The following is a 20,798-nucleotide window of genomic DNA, read 5'->3' on the forward strand; positions in this document are numbered from 1 at the left end:
TTTGCATGGCTAGAAATCGTTCCAAAGTTGATATATATAGCACAGTGTTTCCAAAACTTCCAGGATTAGAAGAATCCCTGAAGGTACTTGTTAGAAATATAAATTTTGGTGCTTCATTCAAATCCAAATCTACATGACAAGGCCCTAGGGAAGCTCTATGTTTAATGATTGCTATGATCTGCATAGTTTGAGAACATCATTATAGAACATGTAGACTAGTGTTCTAAGCCTTTTATCTGTTCATTTTTAAAATACAATTGTTTTAGTACAGACTTGTTTTGAAACAAACATATTCTATAACATTAAAACTATATTAATGGTAAGTGTAAAAATTAATTCTGAGTTTTTAAGAAAAGTGGATATATGTCATTAAAAATATTCCCAGAATTTAATAAAAAAGATGAATACTATAAAATACTTAAGGCAAATCATATAGTCATGTCAAATTGACTTTTATACTCTTTAGTAGCATAAATCACAGAATGTTAGGCAATATGTGGAAGTTTTAAATATGTTAAAATTATTAAAACTGATAAATGATAGGCTTCTGAATATAAGTAGGAGTTCTAATTTTAGAGCTAGATAAATAAGTTATATAAGTTATTTAAGAATAAAAATATGAATGGGGGCATCTGGGTGGCTCAGTAGGTTAAAGTACCAACTCTTGTTTTTGGCTCAGGTCATGATCTCACGGTTTGTGAGATCAAGTCCCACATCAGGCTCTGCACTAAAAGTACCAAGCCTTCTTGGGATTCTCTCTCCCTCTCTCTCTGTGTCCCTCCTCTACTCATGCTCAAGTGCTCTGTCTCTCTCTCTCCAAATAAATAAACTTCAAAAAAATTAAAACATTAAAAAAAACCTTATACAATAGAGAATCTAAATAGGCCTATATCTATTAAAGAAAAAATATGTTAGCTTTTTTTAACGTACAAGTACAGAAAATTATTAATTAGTAAACACAATGGAGTAGTACAAAGAACAAAACGTGTGGAATCAGAAGATTCAAACCGAGCCCAACCTTTTCCATTTATCAGCTCTGTCACCTTGAGCAAATCACTTAACCTCTCTAGGTCTTAGTGGCTCCATCTAAATAATATTTGGAATAACATTTTCCTTGCAGAATTAATGTATGGATTAAAAGAAACAAAATATGACAAATGGTTTATTAATGATCTCTTATATAGAGCTATAAAAATGAGTGGCTTTTACAATCATGATGTCAGTAGAAGGGAGCTGCTCCTTCTTTGCCAAGTCTAAATCCATGAATGTTTTCTGATTCTCTGCCAAGCCGGAGAAAGGGGAAAAAGGCAGGAAGGTAAAAAAGATGCTGTTTTACTGAAGATGTTACCATGGCCTCTGGGTAATGCTAAACTAAGGACTCTCCTTTTGTATTACCGGCTACTTAGAAAGCATTTAAGATCTACAAATCCTCTTCAATAGGGGAAAATGGAGAAGAACATCATCATAATGTTCTTACACATCTCTCCTATATGTCTGCAATAAAGGTCTATTGCTCTCAGCTATTTCTGATCATTTACAATGGTGGAGATAATAGCAACCTCATAGACCTTGACAATCCTATTCTAAATCAGTACTTTAAAAATGGCTTTGAAATGTCTTTATACTCAGGAGCATAAAGGCCAAATTTAATTCTGATGTAGTCTTAATAAGAATGGGAGTGAGAACTATCATGGTAATGTATATAATAAGTGTAACACTTCAAGGATATAACTCATTTGGAACTATGATTTGACCCTGACATCACTTTACTCATTGTATAACTGGAATATCAAAAACTACTTTGCAAAACATTTTTGGCATGTCCTAGCATGTATGAGCCACCATTCCTAAAGTTGTTTGTGATTTCAGAAAATGAGCTGACACATACAACATAGAAGAGCTGACATATAGAAGGCCTTGATTCAAATTCTAGCTCTTGGGGAAATTTCCTAATTACCTAAATGCTCTGAACTTTAGTTTCCTCATCCTTAAAAAAAAAAAAAAAAAAAAAAAAAAAGAGGTAAGTGTAACTATCTCATAAATGAGTTAAGGTATATACAAACCATAAAGTGATCTATCAATTGTAGGTATAATAATGGTTATTAATAGGGTAGGATTCCAATGATGGTGATACTGATTAAAGGTGGCTTTAGCTTTAATCAGTTCATTTTAAATCTCTAAAATCCTATAAATGCCAAGCATATTCCCGAGAAAGTCTTAGCAATCTCTAGCCATCATGGATACAAGTACTTAAATCATAGTTCCATCTTTTCCCTAACTGAAATCAAACCTAGCATAATACTTATGACTTGATCCCTCTAAAAGATCTGTTTCCCAATCTGTAAAATGCAGTGTTATACATACTAGATGAAGGGATATAAAGCTAACTATCTAGTTAGTATTCTTTAAATATTTGTCAGTTTATTAACTGAAATTTTCTGTTCTCATAAGGCTGCTCTCCAGTGAGCCCTTTTTGATGCTATTGTCTAGATAAATAATTCTGGTAATATTCTGGTTTGCTTGAATAACTAGCTCCATCTGCTCACTAGGACCTCAGACTTGGCCTGTCATCCATGAGGAGGGCTGTAACTGAAGTCAGCATCCCACTCAGCATTGGCAACCTTCTCAAAGCATAGCAGGCTACAACCTTCCAAGAGCTCCAAATTTGCCAGGTATGTGGGCTTTCCCAACCAAATCCCATATAATCTGTCATCCAAACCCAAGCTTTCTGGAACCCAGCTTTGCCCTGGGCTCCAGATAACAATGCACACATGCTTCCTGTATAGAGCAGAAAGGCCACAAAATTTTGTATTCTCTGCTTCCTCCAGAGAATACGCCACTATAGCTCTAGCAACTTCACTTAGGTCCCAAGGGTTCTCTATGATAGGATGACAAGATGTTGGTACATGTGCCTCTCCTTATGGGCCCTGGTTTGCAAATTGCCCTCATAAAGACCACTACTTAACCAATACAAAATGGCACTGTGGAACTTGTCTTTACCCACCTTTGTCCGTAACTATCATCTACCTCCTGAGCAACATCACTGGAAAAGTTTTATACATTGCATATTCTCTTGTTAATATCCCGGCTCCCTGCATTTCTCCTCTGCTTTCACTCCTCACCGTCTGATTAGTTTCAGGAAATTAGAGTGCATCTTACAGGAGCAAACCACCCTTTTCCTAAGCCCCTATTTTCCTATAATTTAGTGCTGTTTTTCTATGTTACCAGAAAATATGGTCACCAAGGATAGATACTGTCACTAACTTTAAAAACACATTCTTACTGGATCCATTCACTAACTGCTAATGTAGTGATATTCCAAGGAAATCTTAAATGATTTATGAATGTTTCTGATAACCCAAAATCAACACTGCCCCCCAAACCTAAGAAATATTTTCTTTTCCTTCCCACATATTTGTCTCTTTTATAGAGCTTTGTGTTTTTGTGCCATTTCCATGAGTACCATTGAGCAGCCTTCCATTTATTTCAGGATGTCATGACTTTAACAGTTTTAGCTGTGTTTAGGACTCTTGTTCTTTCTTTCTTTCTTTTTTTCTTTCTTTCTCCCTTCTCCACCCCCCCCCCCAACTTTTTTTTTTTTTTCCTTTTCAGTTCCTGTGACCCAGTAATTGTTTTCCTGGCTTACTAGTCAAGTGAGAAATGCTCTGATAGCATGTCAACAAAATGTCAAATACTGGGGGAGAGACTCTATGAGTGTTATTGTGATTGATTGCTTATTTGAATCTTTTTTGCTCCCAGCTGCTCCTTGGATGTTGTATCAAGGAAGATGAAAACTATAGCTAAAGCTCCCCTCTAAAACTTTATAGAAAACAGAGAGCAGGAGATGGAAGCCAGGCAGGGCTCCTGGGTAGATCACTGAAGGGAATATTGTTTGCAAAATATCCATGGCTTATAGGACAACCAGGCAAAGTGAGCTGATGAGAACTGCCCAGAGCCACACAGCTCAAGAGGCACTGAGTTAGGAGTCCTGGCTATTTTCTGGTGCCTCTGCCTGGATCTCACAGTGGAAAGCAACACTACCTCTTCTATAATCTGAATTACTGAAGACATAGGAAAAAAATGGAGGTGGTAAAACATAGTCAAGTCCCTAAGAACTGTTATTCTATGACATCTAATAAATACCATCCTCTACCATTTCCACCAATAAATTCAAGACATTTATTTAGAGTCTGTCTTGTGCTAAGTTATAGAAGTGTATAAAACAGGGTAAGCTACCCTCAAGGAGCTTACTGTATAAATAATTCTGATACAGTAATAAGAGCGTTCTTGATCAGTAATAAAATCCTAATTGAAACATTTTTGTTTCTGGAAGAAAGAATCTGATTTATGATACAGATACTGGGCATAAGTAGTAAGGTCAAAGAGTATTTTTTTTTTAGCAAAGCAAACATTTGAACAATAATGATTAAAAATGATTACCTTAAAAAGTAATAACATTCCTTCTGTAGGGGAGTTAAGTGGAGGTTCCTAAATAGTTATTCTACTCCAAATCTGTTCAACAAATTACTGAAAATGTTGGGTCTAACTCAGCTGTCCCAGACATTAACCATCGCTGAGGGTTATTCACAGGTATCTTTCCTCAGTCCAAGAAAGGGACATGAGATTTTTAATTAAGAGACTGAACATCAAAAAACTTTCAGTGATTTGTCTCTCCTCTAAAGGCTTATTAAATTTTCTATTTAATGCAGCAAAACTTCAGACAGAAACGTTCTTTGAAAAAAAAAACAAAACCATAAATTAGTCCTAGGATGCATTGGGCTTTAATGAGGGAAGAGGAAAATGACAGGAGAAATAAGTCTGAGATATTTCTCAAGCAGAAGTGTCTCTATTTATAGCAGCAGCTAACACCCAAAACAGATAACCATAATTTCAAGAGTTGCCTGAATAACAGCTATGGAACACCCAGCAGGCATGAAAGGGCTACTCTAGATACCCTGAGGAAACACAAAGGAAAAAGTCAGCATGATCCCTGCCCTTGAGGAGTTTCAAGTTTAACAGGAAAAAGGGCTCTCATGTGAAAACAAAACAAAACAAAACAAAAATAATAAAAACCCAAATACAGGCAAATTAAAGGCACATAAGAAAAGAATCATCTTTTCAGAATTATACAAATTCCACTTCTAATAGTCCAAAGAAGATATTATCATAGCTTAATCTGTTCAAAGAAAAAGAAAATGGCATCTTTCTGTGATAACCTTAAGAAAAATAACCTCTTACGGTGATATTCTTATATGAACAAGAGCAAATACAAATTAAAGATAAGAGGATTAATTCTTAGTGTTGAAAATAAGGCAGGAGATTTCCTTCCCCTCTTTTTCTTTGAGCATTTATTTTCAAAACTTTCTAGCTATAAATATTTTGAACTATGTACAATTTATTTTGAAAACTAGATAGGCCTTTTGTCAGCTTTACAACCCTGAAATGTGTTTTTGTGTTTTGCTTTGTTTTGTTTTTTGTTTTTTTCTCAAAAACCAGAGAGCTATCTTTTTGAAAGGTAAACATCAAGGGAGCTAACACCCCTATCTTGTTTCTGTGGAAGGGTAGGAGCCTGACTTTGATTGGTGCCCTACTCTAAGTTATAAAAATGCCTCCTGTCATAAACAAATGAGGAATTTTCATTCCCCTAGATAAATTCAATTAGCTAACACAGATGATCAACCCAATTACTAGGTAAAGTTAGGTGAACTATGTATAGTAAATGATGCCATTTTCAAGTACTCTTACTTGAAAACAGATTTGTAATGAATTCTATGTGCTTGACCCTGAAAGGGTGAGCTTTCTTTCAGTCTTTGCAATCTCTTAGATTGTTTGTGATACGCACCACAGATTGGCGTAATGCTTATTCCATAATAAAACTTTTTTCCTTCTCTACTCTCCACCTTTGTGGAGAGGATTTCTAAGTTGGAAAAAATTTATTTTATTTTAGGTTTATTTATTTGAGAGAGACAGACACAGTATAAGTGGGGGAGGGGCAGAGAGAGGGGGACAGAAAGGGAATCCCAAGCAGGCTCCACACTGTCAGCGCAGAACCCAATGCGTGGCTCAAAACCATGAAACTGCGAGATCATGACCTGAGCTGAAATCAAGAGCTGGACGCTCAACCAACTGAGCCACCCAGACACCCCGGAAAAAAATGTATTTTTAGTTTTATTTCATCAGTTTGTCAGTGAATGACATTCCTGCTTCCTCAAGTCTATCATGAGAACTTAGAAAAACAGATAAAATTAAATTTCATAAACTGGGGTAGGCAAAACAAGTATTTTTTAATGCCCTTAATATTTATTTCTGTTTTAGTTGTCCTGTTTACAATTACACCCTATTACAGGGAGCTATTATGATTTTAATTGTTATGGTAATGCATTTGTAAAGATAGCTAAATTATGAAAAACAAAAGAAGGAAGAAAGGAAAGGAAGGGAAGAAAAAAGAAAAGAAAAGAAAAGAGAAAAGAAAAAAAGAAAAGAAAAAAGAAAAGGAAAGGAAAGGAAAGGATGAAGGGAGGGAGGGAAGAAGGAAGGAATACTTTTGGAAATCAAAGAGTTAAGTTCTAATTCCAAATTTCACCTTGTTTGTAACTGACAAAGATTCACAGTGTCTCCATTTTTATTTATTTTTCTAAATATGGAATCGATTGTCAAATTGATTTCCATACAACACCCAGTGCTCATCCCAACAGGTGCCCTCCTCAATGGCCATCACCCACTTTCCCCTCCCTCCCACTGCCCTTCAACCCTCAGTTCATTCTCAGTCTTTAAGAGTCTCTTATGGGGGTGCCTGGGTGGCTCAGTCCGCTGAGCATCCGACTTCGGTTCAGGTCATGATCTCGTGGTTTGTGAGTTTGAGTCCCGCGTTGGGCTCTGTGCTGACAGCTCAGAGCCTGGAGCCTGCTTCAGATTCTGTGTCTCCCTCTCTCTCTGCCCCTCCCCTGCTCATGCTCTGTCTCTCCCTCTTTCTCAAAAATAAATAAACATTAAAAAATTTTTTTTAAAAAAAGAGTCTCTTATGGTTTGCCTCCCTCCCTTTCTAACTTTTTTCCCCCCTTCCCTTCCTTCATGGTCTTCTGTCAAGTTTCTCAGGATCCACATAAGAGTGAAAACATACAGTATCTGTCTTTCTCTGTATGACTTATTTCAGTGTCTCCGTCTTTAAAGAGAAGACAATATGAGGCACCTGAGTGACTCAGTCCATTAAGTGTCTGACTTCAGCTCAGATCATGATCTCATTCTTGAGTTCCATTCCTGTGTTGGGCTCTGTGCTGACAGCTCAGAGCCTGGAGCCTGTTTCAGATTCTGTCTCCCTCTTTCTCTGCCCCTCCCCCACTCATACTCTGTCTCTCCCTCTCAACAATAAGTTAAAAAAATTTAAAAAATTGTGCTAACTTTTATAGTCATTGCTTCCTTGAATCCCTTTCTGGTTTTTATCACCCAAGTATGCATCCTCAGACAGTAGAGTTTAATCTCACCTGATTAAAAGAAAAATTGTATATATATCTTTTAGGCTTCTTTTAATCTATAGTTTCCCCTTCCACCTCTTTCTTTTTCTTCCAAGTTTCTGTGAAAGATCAAAGGCCATTTAATCTGTAGATTTTCTCACAATCTGATTTTTTTTTAATATTATAAACTCTGTAACATGCTCTTATGTCCACACTATTTCCTACTTGATCAGACTCAGGTTTTATCCACATTAAGTCTTTGACAAGGCTGTAGATGGCATCATGTTCTTTCATCAGAAGGCACATGATACCTCATTTTCTCTCCTGTTATGGGATGTTAACATCAATGACGTTAATGGCCGTTGATGCTTATTGCAGATCCATTTATTCACTGGCAGTGTAAAATAGTGATTTTTGAATTCTATCATTTTGTTTTCATTTATTAACTAAAATAATTTTATAAAGAGACATTTTCCTTGTAAAGAGAAACCATGCTTTATTTGCCTACCCAAAGTTATAGGAATATTGGACGGGAAAAATAAGTGCTTGTTGTTTTCTTGTTATTTGTTAGTTGACAAGATAATGAATCAGGTGCCTGTGATCCTGGAAAGGTAACCAACTGGCTTTTTAATATCATTCTGTACTCATCAATTTCAACATATTTTATAGGTTGCAATACACTGAAATTGGTATCTTAAAAGTCAAGTTGTTCCATCTTTAAACAGTGGGAGCCACTTGAAGTTATTCCCTGAGTTATTTTGACATTATTTTTAGAGCTGTTGATATATTCTCTGCTATCTGATATGGCAGAATATTCCACACTTATCTTGTACATTTTCTTCTCCAGACCATGTATTCACCATTCCCCCAGAAGCACTGGTTTCTTTTAATGGGAATTGGCATTTCAAGACTATAAAACTGAGCACTAAGGATGCTCATGGGTAGGGGTTATCATTATCTATAGACCTGTTCAGTACACGGACTTAGAAATACACACACACACACACATACACACACATACACACACAGTACATATACATGTATTTATATACACATGCACACATGTTTAATTTTTAAATGTAACTTATCTCATGAGTTTATTCTGGTATTTCCAATTCAAATATAGTACTACATAGTTTCACTGATTTTTTTTCTATGTTACACCCTTATCTTTTTCTCTACTGACAACCTTGATTTCCATAAGAATATAATACGATAGAATTTAAATATCCCATATATTTTTTTAATGTTTATTTGCTTTTGAGATAAAGAGAGGGAGAGACAGAGGTTTGAGCAGGGGAGGGACAGAGAGAGGGAGACACAGAATCCGAAGTAGGCTCCAAGCTCTGAGCTGTCAGCACGGAGCTCGATGTGGGGCTCCCTCTCATGAACTGCAAGATCATGTCCCCAGCTGAAGTTGGACACTTAACCAACTGAGCCACCCAGGAGCCCCAGAAATATCCCATAATTTTTTATTTGCCTTATCCAATGCCAAAAACATAATATATACAATAATAGTCTCAGAAAAACAGTACACATATAACTAATATTCTATAGTTTTTCATTTGTTTTATTCCATTTTATAAAAACATTAGTATAAAAATACTGTCATCACTGATTATAATCCTAATATATTTAATTTTGTTTTTGCATATGCTATTTCCATTCTCCCTCCCATTTTCTTAATAGTTTTTCTACATCCACATTGTCAAAATATACATAAATTATGCCATAAATATATATTCACTCCCTTTTAGCCCTCATTTAATTTTAGTTTTGTAGATACATAAACTTAATGCTCAAAACTAAATCTTGATATCAATGATTCTCTGGGCATTTTGCTCATATGAAGCTTTTCTCTAGTAGATTCCTCAGGAAGAACTCAGTAGGAAAAATTCACTTAGCTCTTCCATTTCAATAAATATTTTGAATGCTTTTTATGCTTGAACATAAGTTTTACTGGAAATATCTTTGGCTTGCATTTTTATTTCCCTGAATATTTTAAATGTTATTCTATTTGTTTTTCTGGCATAAGACATTGATGTTAAAATGTCTGATAACAATCTAATTTAATCTTCCCTTGAAGTCATGTGCATTTTTACCTAAGCCTAAAGAAATTTTCATTTTTAAACTCCATAATTTTATAAGAAAAATCTGATTTTGGCTATCCTGAATCACAATTGTTAGCTATCTAGTATGGTCTTTAAATGTGTATTTTCAAATCTTTTTTTTAGGACATTTTTTTGGAATTATAATTTTTATTATTTATTCCATTTGTTGGCTTTGGTTTATTTCTTCAGGCATTCCTATCATCTGTAGAATAGATCTTTTTTTCTATCTTCAATTGTTTTTGGCATGCTGTAATTTTCTAAAATGTTCTGCTCCTTATTCTATCTTTTTAATGGAATTAAAAATCATTACTTTTATGCTGCTCATTTTAATTTTAGTTTCTCTAAACTTTTAGGAGTGATCTTGGACCTGATAGCTTTCTAACTTCACAAAGCTTCCTCTTCTGTTGGTTTTCAGTAGTGTTACTTCCGGTGGCTTGCTTTCTGAATTGTCTTCGCTCTGTTACCCTTCCTGACTTTTAACTCAACTTTTTTTCCCTTGACTCTACTGTTTCTGTCAAGTTCTGTATTGATTCCATGCCCAGAGATTTCTCTGCCATGTGGGGCACTGTTGAAGAAGAGCAATCTGGCTGTTCAATTTTGAGAGTTCACTAGGTCTAGATTATTCTATTCCTTCCAGACCTTCTCACTGTGTGCCACTTGTGCTCATTGCTGATTGGAGTGGGTAAAACCCAATCTCTTGTTAGCAAGGTCCACTGTCCCTTCCAGGTTAATATCTCCAACTCTCTGGAGGTTCTTCTATTATAGGTCCCCAGTCTCCCCACTGTTTTCCTCTCCTAGTTGCTGCACAGATGCTGATAACACCTCTTGTGGCTACCGGTGTTTTATCCTCACCTACTTGTATGCCACTGTAAAAGTTAGCCATGTATTTTTGCTTTTGATATCTGTTTTGTCTGTCAGTTTTTTATGGGAATTTGGGATAATACAAATGTCTGCTTCCCCTGTCATCCTGTCTTCCTAGAATTCCACACTGCGGTCCTCAGTACACTGCAGGTTTTCATTATGTGTGCAATTAGTTTTAACTGAATAACAAAGTGAATGATAAGTTAGGAAAATTCTAAGTCTTAAGTCTTTATCAATATATATTGGCATAAGTTATAGCATACATTGTTTATGCAGGTACTCATATGTAGATATGTAGTATGGCATAAGAGAAAATAGGACATATGGAGGAGAGAGAGTAGTGTGATTGTCATTTATTAGCATAAATTTTACCCACAAAAAAATGGTAGATGTTCGCAGAAGTCACTGTTGGTCAGATAAAAGGACAGAATCTCTGCCACTAGCTTTACCCTCTTTTACTCTGGTTTTGTATATTCAAAATCATCCTGGCTTAATGGAAAAGGTAAAAGACATTGATTTAGACAGAGACAAGGATCGCCTAACTATATGTATTCTCATTAGCCAAGTGCTCAAGGCCATTTGCTATCAACCTGATCTTATCACCAAGTCTTACAAATTACCTAACTACCAACTGGTCTCATCTTAAAAGGAAACCTTGTCTGAGGCTTACTTCTTCTTTGATTTGTATATTAAAAGTTCCTCCTATATACCTGTGATCTGTTTATATAGGACTGTAGAAAGATCCCACTAATGAGTACCAGTTCATTAAAAGATCAGCCTCATGAATTAAACTCAGTGAGAATAAATATAAAATGGAAAAATGACATCTTGGTAGAAATAACCTGCATTAAAAGAAACGCTGTTAAAATCTCTTTCAACATTGATTCATTACATTCTAGCATTTAATATTACAGGTAGTACACCTGATGCTGGTCTGGCTATCTTCTATTTCTGTGACTGAGATCCCTCCCCCAACTGTCTTTTTTTTCTACTTCTTCATTCTTATTTATTTATTTATTTAGTTAGTTAGTTAGTTATTTGTGAGAGCAGGTAACATGTAGGTCATAAGTATGAGATTTGGAACCAGACGTTGTTTAGTGTCCCACTAAGTAAAAAACCATTTAAAACATGTGGGTCCTGGGGTGCCTGGGTGGCTCGGTTGGTTAAGCTTCTGATTTCCATCTTGATTTCTGCTCAGGTCATGATGTTACGGTTCCTAAATTTGAGACCCAATGTCAGCATGGAGCCTGCTTGGGATTCTCTCTCTCCCTCTCTCTCTCTGCCCCTCCCCTGCTCTCTCTCTCTCTCTCTCTCTCAAAATAAATAAATAAACTTAAAAAAAAAAGAAAATAGAAACAAAAAAAGATGTGAGGCCCAAGGGAATTTACTTGACCTCTCTAATCCTTAATTTTCTCATCAATAAAGTGGGAATAAAACTGCACCTCATACTCAGAAGGTTATGAAGTTCAGTGATATGACATATTTAAAGGGATTAATAGCAAGCATTTAACCAAGGTTACCTATTACAATGCTTTATTATTATTATTATAATTACTGTTCGTTTTTTTTAATTTTTATTTAAATTCCAGTTAGTTAACATATAGTGTAATATTAGTCTTAGGTGTACAATTTAGTGATTCGACACTTCCATATAATAGCCAGTGCTCATCACAACAAGTGCCCTCCTTAATCTCATCACCTGTTTAACCCATCCCCTCACCCACTTCCCCTCATCAGTTTGTTCTCTATAGCTATGAGTCTGTTTCTTGGTTTGCGTCTCTCTCTCTCTTTTTCCCCTGTGCTCATTTGTTGTGTTTCTTAAATTCCACATATGAGTGAAATCATATGGTATTTGTCCTTCTCTGACTGACTTATTTCATTTAGCAAAACAATCTCTAGCTCCATCCATGTAGTTGCAAATGGAAAAATTATCATTACTTTTTATCTTTATAATTCTAAAATTTGGGGACACCTGGGTGGCTCAGTTGGTTAAGCTTCCAACTCTTGATTTTGGCTCAGGTCATGCTCCCACGGTCATGAGATCAAGTCCTGTGTCAGGCTCTGTGCTGACAGTGTGGAGCCTACTTGAGATTTTCTCTCTCCCTCTCTGCCTCTCCCCAGCTCATGCTCATGCTCTCTCTCTCTCTCTCTCTATCATTGAATAAATTAACATTTTTTAAAAATTCCACAATTTCTCGAGGATGTATCTAAATGTGGATCTTTTTAGTAACCATGAGCATCTAGGCAAAACCTTTAATTTATGCATATCATATAAATTATCATATTTTATTGGCATAACATTTTTATTTGTTTCTATTTATGAAAGAAATGAATACTCCAGGAAAGAAGGGAGTATATCTACTTTGTACTACTGCAACTTATATCTAGCACAGTGTCCTACAGACACCCAGTGAATATATGAATACATGAGTAAATGATTTAACAATTTATTTTCTCAAATGTCTAGATATGAGGAAGGAGATTCCTTGCATAACAAATAGAATATCACTTTAGCTCATTTGTAAATTAAGACATTGGCATCTGGTTTATACATCTGCCTCCTATGGTTGATTATTATGAGTAAGTAACCTCATTTTGCTCCCCTTTGAGTAGTTGATAAAAATCCAGCTCCTCATCCTGGAAAATTCAGTCAGACCTTGGTCTCAGGTAATATTCTGAAAAAACATGCAGCTGACAGTACTGCCTGAGCAGTTCTCGGGCTTTCTTTCCTCTGACATCTTTACTATTAGCTGTGCCCCTTTTGAAAATCAGTCTTTTCAGGCAAGAAACTCTGCAGCTAACCACTGAAGACCAGTTGCATGTACGTAACATCAGCATCACTTTTGGCTACTTCTGAGCACACATGAATAAGCAGTAAAATGAGACCCCAGCTTAGCAATTCTTCAGTAAATGAATGGGAAACCATGCTCTAGGCAGTTATTGATATTACTAAATGGCCCTTGAAAATTGCCCACTGGAGCTGAAAGCACACCCTGTTTCTTCTAGGCCTTGCATTTTCTTTAACTCTCCTTTTTTGGCCTATCTGTACTCTTGCTAAGGAATGATAGGTTTTATAAGCAAGGCAGCAGCCCACTGGATACACACTCCCAGATGATACTCAGGAAAAAAAGTTAACTTCAAAACTGTATCCCATGGAGATAAATACAAACAGCCAAGAAGGAGTTCTGAGGCTCAGATAGTTGAGTAATATGCTTAAGTTGGCACTGCTATCAATTTATAAGGTGAACTCAGATCTTTTTAATCCGATTCACCCACAATGGCATGTTACTGAAATGGAGCTGAGGTTCAAGCCTCTTGATTCTAAACTCCTTCCATAATATCATGTTGCCTTCAGAGAGGAGTGAGGCAATGCCATTGAAAAAAAAAAAATCAAATACAAATGGAGTGCTCAGTTACGTTAGACATAAAGCAATAAAACTGACCTACATGCAAAGATGGTGTTTGAAGAATAGCTATTTATATAGGGTGAAGGATACTGTTCACTGTTTACATAGGAAAAGAAAATTTGGTGTGATTGATGATGATGATGATGATGATTTTGCTACTAATGTACTGAAATTTTCAGATTGCCCCTATTTAATGGTGGGCTGTATACTGAATAATTCCTCCCAAATACCATAGCTGGAAGCCTGCGTCTTTCATGCAAACCTTTTAGGTTTATCTATTATTCATGCTGCTTGTTTGCACAATATTATTGATTATTCACTGTTTGGCCAAATAGTAACATGATATTTCATTTTCAATGAAAACCCCTGGCAAATACTTTAAGTACAAAATTAGATTGTGGAGGGCATTATATAAAGGGCAACTCAACTGGGGAGAAGGTTGAATATGAAGAACTAAACAAAATGAACTTTATGTTAAGTGTAGATAATATTTCTCAATCATCAAGAGTCTCATGGAACTCAAAATGCATACTTAATTATTTTAAAGGAAATCCAGTTTACCTTGAAAATTATAAAATATGATAATCAAGTGACACTCTTATAAATATAATTAAGTTTAAACTTTTTGATGGTTGAAAGAAATTCTGTGAACGTCATTTTCAGTTTGTTACATTATTCTCTCACATTTATTTATTTATTCTTACTTTTTATAAAGATAAGACTTAAGACATTTTTTTTAAATTTTTTTTTTACATTTATTTATTTTTGAGACAGAGACAGAGCATGAACAGGGGAGGGTCAGAGAGAGGGAGACACAGAATCTGAAACAGGCTCCAGGCTCTGAGCTGTCAGCACAGAATCCAACGCGGGGCTCTAACTCACGGACCGCGAGATCATGACCTGAGCCGAAGTCGGACGCTTAACCGACTGAGCCACCCAAGCGCCCCTTAAGACATTTTTTTAAGCAGCTGGAAGCTTGATCTTTCTATTGTTATTTTGATAACAGAATATGAACTCTATAGCAAAAACAACTTCCTATTCTCATAAAGTTTTTTTACACCACATAATATATACATCTTAACTATGCAGGAACAAGTTTGGATAACTCTTCCTAAAACAATTCTCTAAATAGCAAAATATAAGTGGGGGTGGGAACACCTTCTCCTGAAATAAAATACATCTTTTGTATTTGCTATTAGTTGAATTTGCTTGGTCAATGCTGTCCACAAAAATCTTATGCTTGGTTGAAGAAAAAAAGTTGGGATTCCTTTACATACATATATGTGTCTATACATATGTGCAGATGTATACATATACGTTATAGAAAAACAACATTGGTATATTTTCTTTTATAACTGATACCATTGATGTGTATGTTTTAAAAGACAACCGGCCAACTCTGAACTAAAATAAAGCAGAGCACTTAAATTTTTCTGGCACTAGAGGTCACTAAAACCAGATTACAGATGAGTGACTACATTTCTGCTAAATCCACAGAGAGAGCGCATAGTTAAATCTCACAGCATCCAGTCAAGTGAACTCTAGTTTTCGGAATATCCAAAGAATAACACAAAGCATTGCAAAATTAAAACATACGATAGGGAATAAATCAACAAAACTGTAGATTTTCAAAGCAAATAAATAAAAAGGAAATTTTATGTTTTCCCCTAAGTTTAACAGCTGTGTACATTCATTCAAAATGAACCCTTAACCTTTGGACCCTTAACCTTTGCTACTTACGTGTTTTGCATTTCAAGATCACATAGGAGCAAGTGTTAAGTAAGTAAATTATTTGTGAACACTTTTTTAGTACACCTGGCAATAAACATGTTAATTGGGTCAAGGAAGACAGAGTGGAGGAGAAGGGTAAGGAGGGGAGAAGAGTGGAGAGCAGTGAGGAGAGGGACTAGTGAGGCATGTTGGAGATATTGCTGCTGCTGCTGCCATCAAACTGACCACAAGTGACGCTACAGAGCAATGAGCTGTGTCTTGCAAAGACCAGCCTTGCTTGGCAGCCACTGACAACTGACCTAATTCTAGATTCTCTGTGTTTTAGCACAGGAGACTTCCTGGGTCTTGGGCTGGTAAACACCACCATTTTCTAAAGGCTTTATGTTGTGGCTCCCCAGCACCATCACTTGATTTTGAGAAAGCAGACTGTTGGCTTACTCCCTTCAAATAGAGGAGTTATTTCCATTTGTGATGATCACTGCTATGTGCACCAGGTTTCTTAGCTCCAAAGATAGTGGAAATATCTACACTTAGTTTCTGAATCATTATAATGAATGACTTGCCTTATAGTTTCCTCAATGGCCTCTTTAAATACCAGAATGGTTTAGAAGTCAAGAGAGTTCCTCGATCACTTATATTCTAGGTGTCATGAAGAAGGGCCCAAACCTCTTTTGGCCCAAATACCCTGAGCACTGAATGAGGTAACTGGACTATGCAGACTCTAATATTATAAATCTAATGTATATCGAGTCAAAGAGTCCTGCCTCAGAATTGCATAATTGAATCCTGCTAAGAGCTATTAAAGAAATAATTCTGGTGGAATTTTCATGACTGATAACAATTGGTATATCTTAGCTCATTCTCTCTGTAAAGATACTGGCCATTCTGAAATTTTATATTTTCTAATATTTCATATGTTTGAGAAAGAACTTTTTTAAAAAGTTAACTGGTTATGCCATTAGAGCCTTACTAGTGATATCTTTAAAGAGCAAAAGGAAAAATATTCGAACATCATATAGTTCTTATTTTGCTTCAAAATCCAGAAGAATATTTGAGATGCCCAAGGACAGGCATCAGCGCTCACCATGTCACTGGTACCTGGCTAACAGTAAGCACGCAGAGTGTGTGTGCTTGATGGAGGGAGTCACCAAATTAAGAGTCAGCATGTTTATCACTGACTTGAGGGTGACTATTCTTTATGGATTCTGAGGAAGTAAGTTTATGATATCTCTTTGTTCTAAGTCAAAATTTCACCATGAATGAGCCCTGCCGCTTTGGGGAAGAGTAGGCTTATGTTAGGAGAAGAGCCAAGTGCCCACAATATGGGGAAAGAAGAGAGAACACAGTGCACATGAGGTTATCGTGATATCCCCTCTCTTTCTTCACTTTCTGCATCTTACATTCTATGTGATAGTCTATAAATCAGACTAATAAAAACTTTATTTTACAGAAACTCTGAATTAAAGTAATTGATGCTAAACCTTAACATCTAGTAACAGTCACTTTATACAGCCCTGCCTTTCCTATAGAATTATTGGAAAAAAAAAAAAAACAACTAAATAATAGGTGGAAATTTCAAAAGGCCAAAAGGATGGTTATTCAAATTCAACATTCAATTGTTACTAAATTAACCTGTAGCTATAATCCTTCCATATAGTATTTACATCTGCCCAAAAGGAAAAATATATAAAGAGATATTTTCAGCAGGTGAGCTTGTGGATACTCTTTCCTTCCATGCACCCTCACTTCCTCTATCCATTCCACAAAAATTGTATGGGCCCACTGTGTGCCAGGCACCATAGGTTCAGAAAATGCAACAATGAGATAAACAGACACTGCCCTGCTCTCACAGAGGTTACTATAAACAAGAGAAGACTGTCAATCAAGTAAACAAGCATTAATGATGAAATGAGATTCATGCCAGGACAGAGAAATATAGGGACCCCAGTAAATCCAGTAACACAGACGCCTCTTCCCTTTTTGGACAGTTTAGAACATAGAAGTCATTCCATAAATATGTGTTGGATTACACATGCTGAGCAATTGGGACTGAATGAAAACATTCATCACTGGAGAAGAAAGGGAGGCTCAGACTGTTTAAATAATTTTTCTAATATTGACCTCTTTATGCATTAGGCCAAGAATCATGTGCCTGGGTAAAAGTTATGAGGAGCAGGTGAGCAGAGCCCTGTTGGGAGATACTTAACCACCAATCTTCACTCACAGGAACTAAAATCTCTATGCCATTTTGTGAGCTGTTGAAAGATGGAATGAGAGCTCGCATGAGGATAAAAGAGAGATAAGGTGATATGATACCAAGTATGGGGAAAACAAAGGTTACTTCAGCTCAAACTGTACAGCAGTGAGCTATCTTTTGCCCATCAATTCTCCAAAAAGATGTATTTTGATTTCACTATTTCAATATTAGTAAGTCATAGGCAAAGGGCACCCTACTTTGGGAAAAGAGGTATGCGGGCATAAGTAGAGGACGATCTCCCATGAAGATCTTTTTGTTTTGTTTTTGTTACGGGACAGAGAATAAGACAGGGAAAATCTCGTTAAATGGCACAGGGGTTTGTTGGAAATTTGTGACCCATCAGGGGCTGAGCTGCTTTCATTAAGTCTCATCTATAACTGTGCTTGCTCAGAGAAGCTGACAAAACAAGTGACTTCCACATGTAAGATAGTTCATAAATTCAAGCTACTGAATCCATCTTTATTTTATTTTAAAATCCTGATTTATCTCTTTCTGACAGCACATCCCACAGTTCCTTTTGGCTTCTTGCTACATTAGAGAGCAATCATGAACGTCAAGTTTTGATGGGCACCATGAGGACCCTTCTCTACCATCCACAGTCCATGTGGGTCTTTCTGATATGATTGATTGTGGCACAGAGGCATTCTCCATATAAAGATTAATTGCTTCAGCAATTATTCATTACTAAATGGTTGACTGTGACTCCACAATTTTGAGTCTTACTTAAGCAAGCAGTTTCCGTGTTAGGTTTATTCACTTTCTCCCCTCTCTTTTTAACTAGCATATATTCATGTTATTTTTATATTTTACATTTAGGTTAAATGTTTCCTTTTGCCTATCTAGGTGAGATTCTAGCAAGGCCTCCATAAGTCATAAAGAACAGGATGCACTAAAGAATTGATGTGAATTTTCTCTTCAATAACTCTGGAAAAAATATTTATGGCAAGGCTACGAATCAATGTGGTCAAGGAAAAAGGGAAATCTTGTATGGTTTGTTGTCTCCTTTTTCCTTTAATGCAAACACATAAAAGTACTATAAATGAGTCAACACTGTAAAGTTATTTTCCACATTTAATTCTCTCAGAGTGCCACTGAGTGGGACTAGATCCTGATGAAATGCAAGAAGTTAAGAGAAACTAAAAGAACTGCATACAAATTGTTTCCAGCACATTTAGAAAGGCCAGAGCATAAGTCACCTTACTTTTGAAAAGTGAAAAGCAAGCTTTTACTTAAGATTGCTCTTGATGAAATACCCTAGGGCCAAGGTTAAAAATTTTCAACTCGTTCTACAAAAACAAAACAAAACAAAACAAAAAGTCTCTGGGTTCTCTTCATAAGTAACTCTTTGGTAGCTATAAAAGGTATTTTTTAAGAAAGTGCCTTAGAGCTAGAAGACGCATCTATTAAGAACACAGGAATGATACATTTAAAAAGAGTATGTATAAAGATTTAGATTCAGAAGATAGTGAACATTCTGCATCTGTGGACAATATATAGCTATACATGGAGGAGGAAAAAAAAGTTAATTCCAGTTAAGATCACATGGAAGAAAAGGTGAAACAGGAAGCATAAAACCCAGATCTATTCTCAGACCACTAAATACTTGACTCTATAATCTTTAAAATATGCTTGTGCTTTAAAACTTACAAATGGTCGCCAATGCATCTGTTGCATAATGTTCTGTAGTGCACAAACTAAATAAATTGATCAGTTTTACCGGGATGTAGGGAAAGGAATATCTAGCTAGCTTTCATTAGTTTTTTGGGGGGGAGGGAAACTGTATTTGTTTTTTGTTTTGTTTTGTTTTGTTTTTAGTGTGTACTCACCACAGAATGAGTACAAAGCACGGCATTATTAACTATTATATATATTCCATGATAGATTAGCATTTTTCCTTTGGACAGCTTTTTCCATCGTTTAGATAGTTGGGGTGTGGTTCATCCCAAATTCCCTCTCTGTCTTGTACAGTGGGGCAACAATCGATCTGTGCTCATTGCTGTGCTATCTTGACACAGTTCACAATGCAAAACATCTGGGGCTACTGATGAGTCCACATATTGCAAAACTATGCATTTTCCCCTGAGGAGTACTTTTCATTATATTTTAAAATAAGAATCACTTCATCTGAATAGACAGCTTACCGATTATTTAACTTGAAGAGAATAAATGAGTGTGTGAACCAGAGAACAGAACCCTCCATTGCGCTACCACATTCACGGTGACAGTAACAAGTGCACAATGTCACCTGTGAAACTCACTTGTGTGGGCCTTAGAGTGCATTTCTGAACTACTAATGCAGGCCACAGGTTTCCTTTTTTTTTTTTAAATTTTCTTAATGTTTATCTATTTTTGAAAGAGAGCATGAGTGGGAAAGGGGCAGAGAGAGGGAGATACAGAATCTGAAGCAGGCTCCAGGCTCTGAGCTGTCAGCACAGAGCCCCAGAAGGGCTCTAGCTCACGAGCTCTGAGATCATGACCTAAGCCCAAGTCAGACACTCAACCAACTGAGCCACCCAGGCGCCCTGGCCACAGGTCTTGATTGCTTTTTTCTCAAATTTTACAGGAAGATGTTTTTTTCTTTTTCTTTTTCTTTCTTTCTTTCTTTCTTTCTTTCTTTCTTTCTTTCTTTCTTTCTTTCTTTCTTTCTTTTTTTATGTTTATTTTTGGGAGAGAGACAGAGCAGGAGCAGGGGAGGGGCAGAGAGAGAGAGAGAGCGAGAGAGACAGAATCCAAAGCAGGCTCCAGGCTCCTGGCTGTCAGCACAGAGCCTAAAGTGGGGCTGGAGGTCCAACCTGAACATAAGTTGGATGATTAACTGACTTGCCACCCAGACACCCCTGATAGGAAGATGTTTCTAATGCACACATTGTTTTCATCCCCCTCAAAATGCTTTCACCTTTGCAAATCTAGCTAGCACCTGGGTGCAAATGGCACTTTAACCTAAAACAGATTCACGGTATGGAAACACTGTATGATTTTA

At 36.4% G+C, this 20,798-nt stretch overlaps 1 long non-coding RNA gene across 3 annotated transcripts in view; it reads left to right on the plus strand.

Moving 5' to 3' along the window:
* Positions 1–20,798, plus strand: part of LOC122205214 — a 95,454-nt gene that overhangs the window by 30,581 nt on the left and 44,075 nt on the right. For 2 of the 3 annotated variants that reach the window (XR_006195961.1, XR_006195959.1), the window contains exon 5: positions 2,550–2,672. This is a non-coding gene — a long non-coding RNA (uncharacterized LOC122205214). Of the gene's footprint in view, positions 1–2,549; positions 2,673–18,317; positions 18,388–20,798 lie in introns of those variants that run through there. The other variant, XR_006195960.1, reaches the window with a different exon arrangement.

The sequence above is a fragment of the Panthera leo genome, chromosome D4 (assembly GCF_018350215.1).
Source record: "Panthera leo isolate Ple1 chromosome D4, P.leo_Ple1_pat1.1, whole genome shotgun sequence".
NCBI classification, from domain to species: domain Eukaryota; kingdom Metazoa; phylum Chordata; class Mammalia; order Carnivora; family Felidae; genus Panthera; species Panthera leo.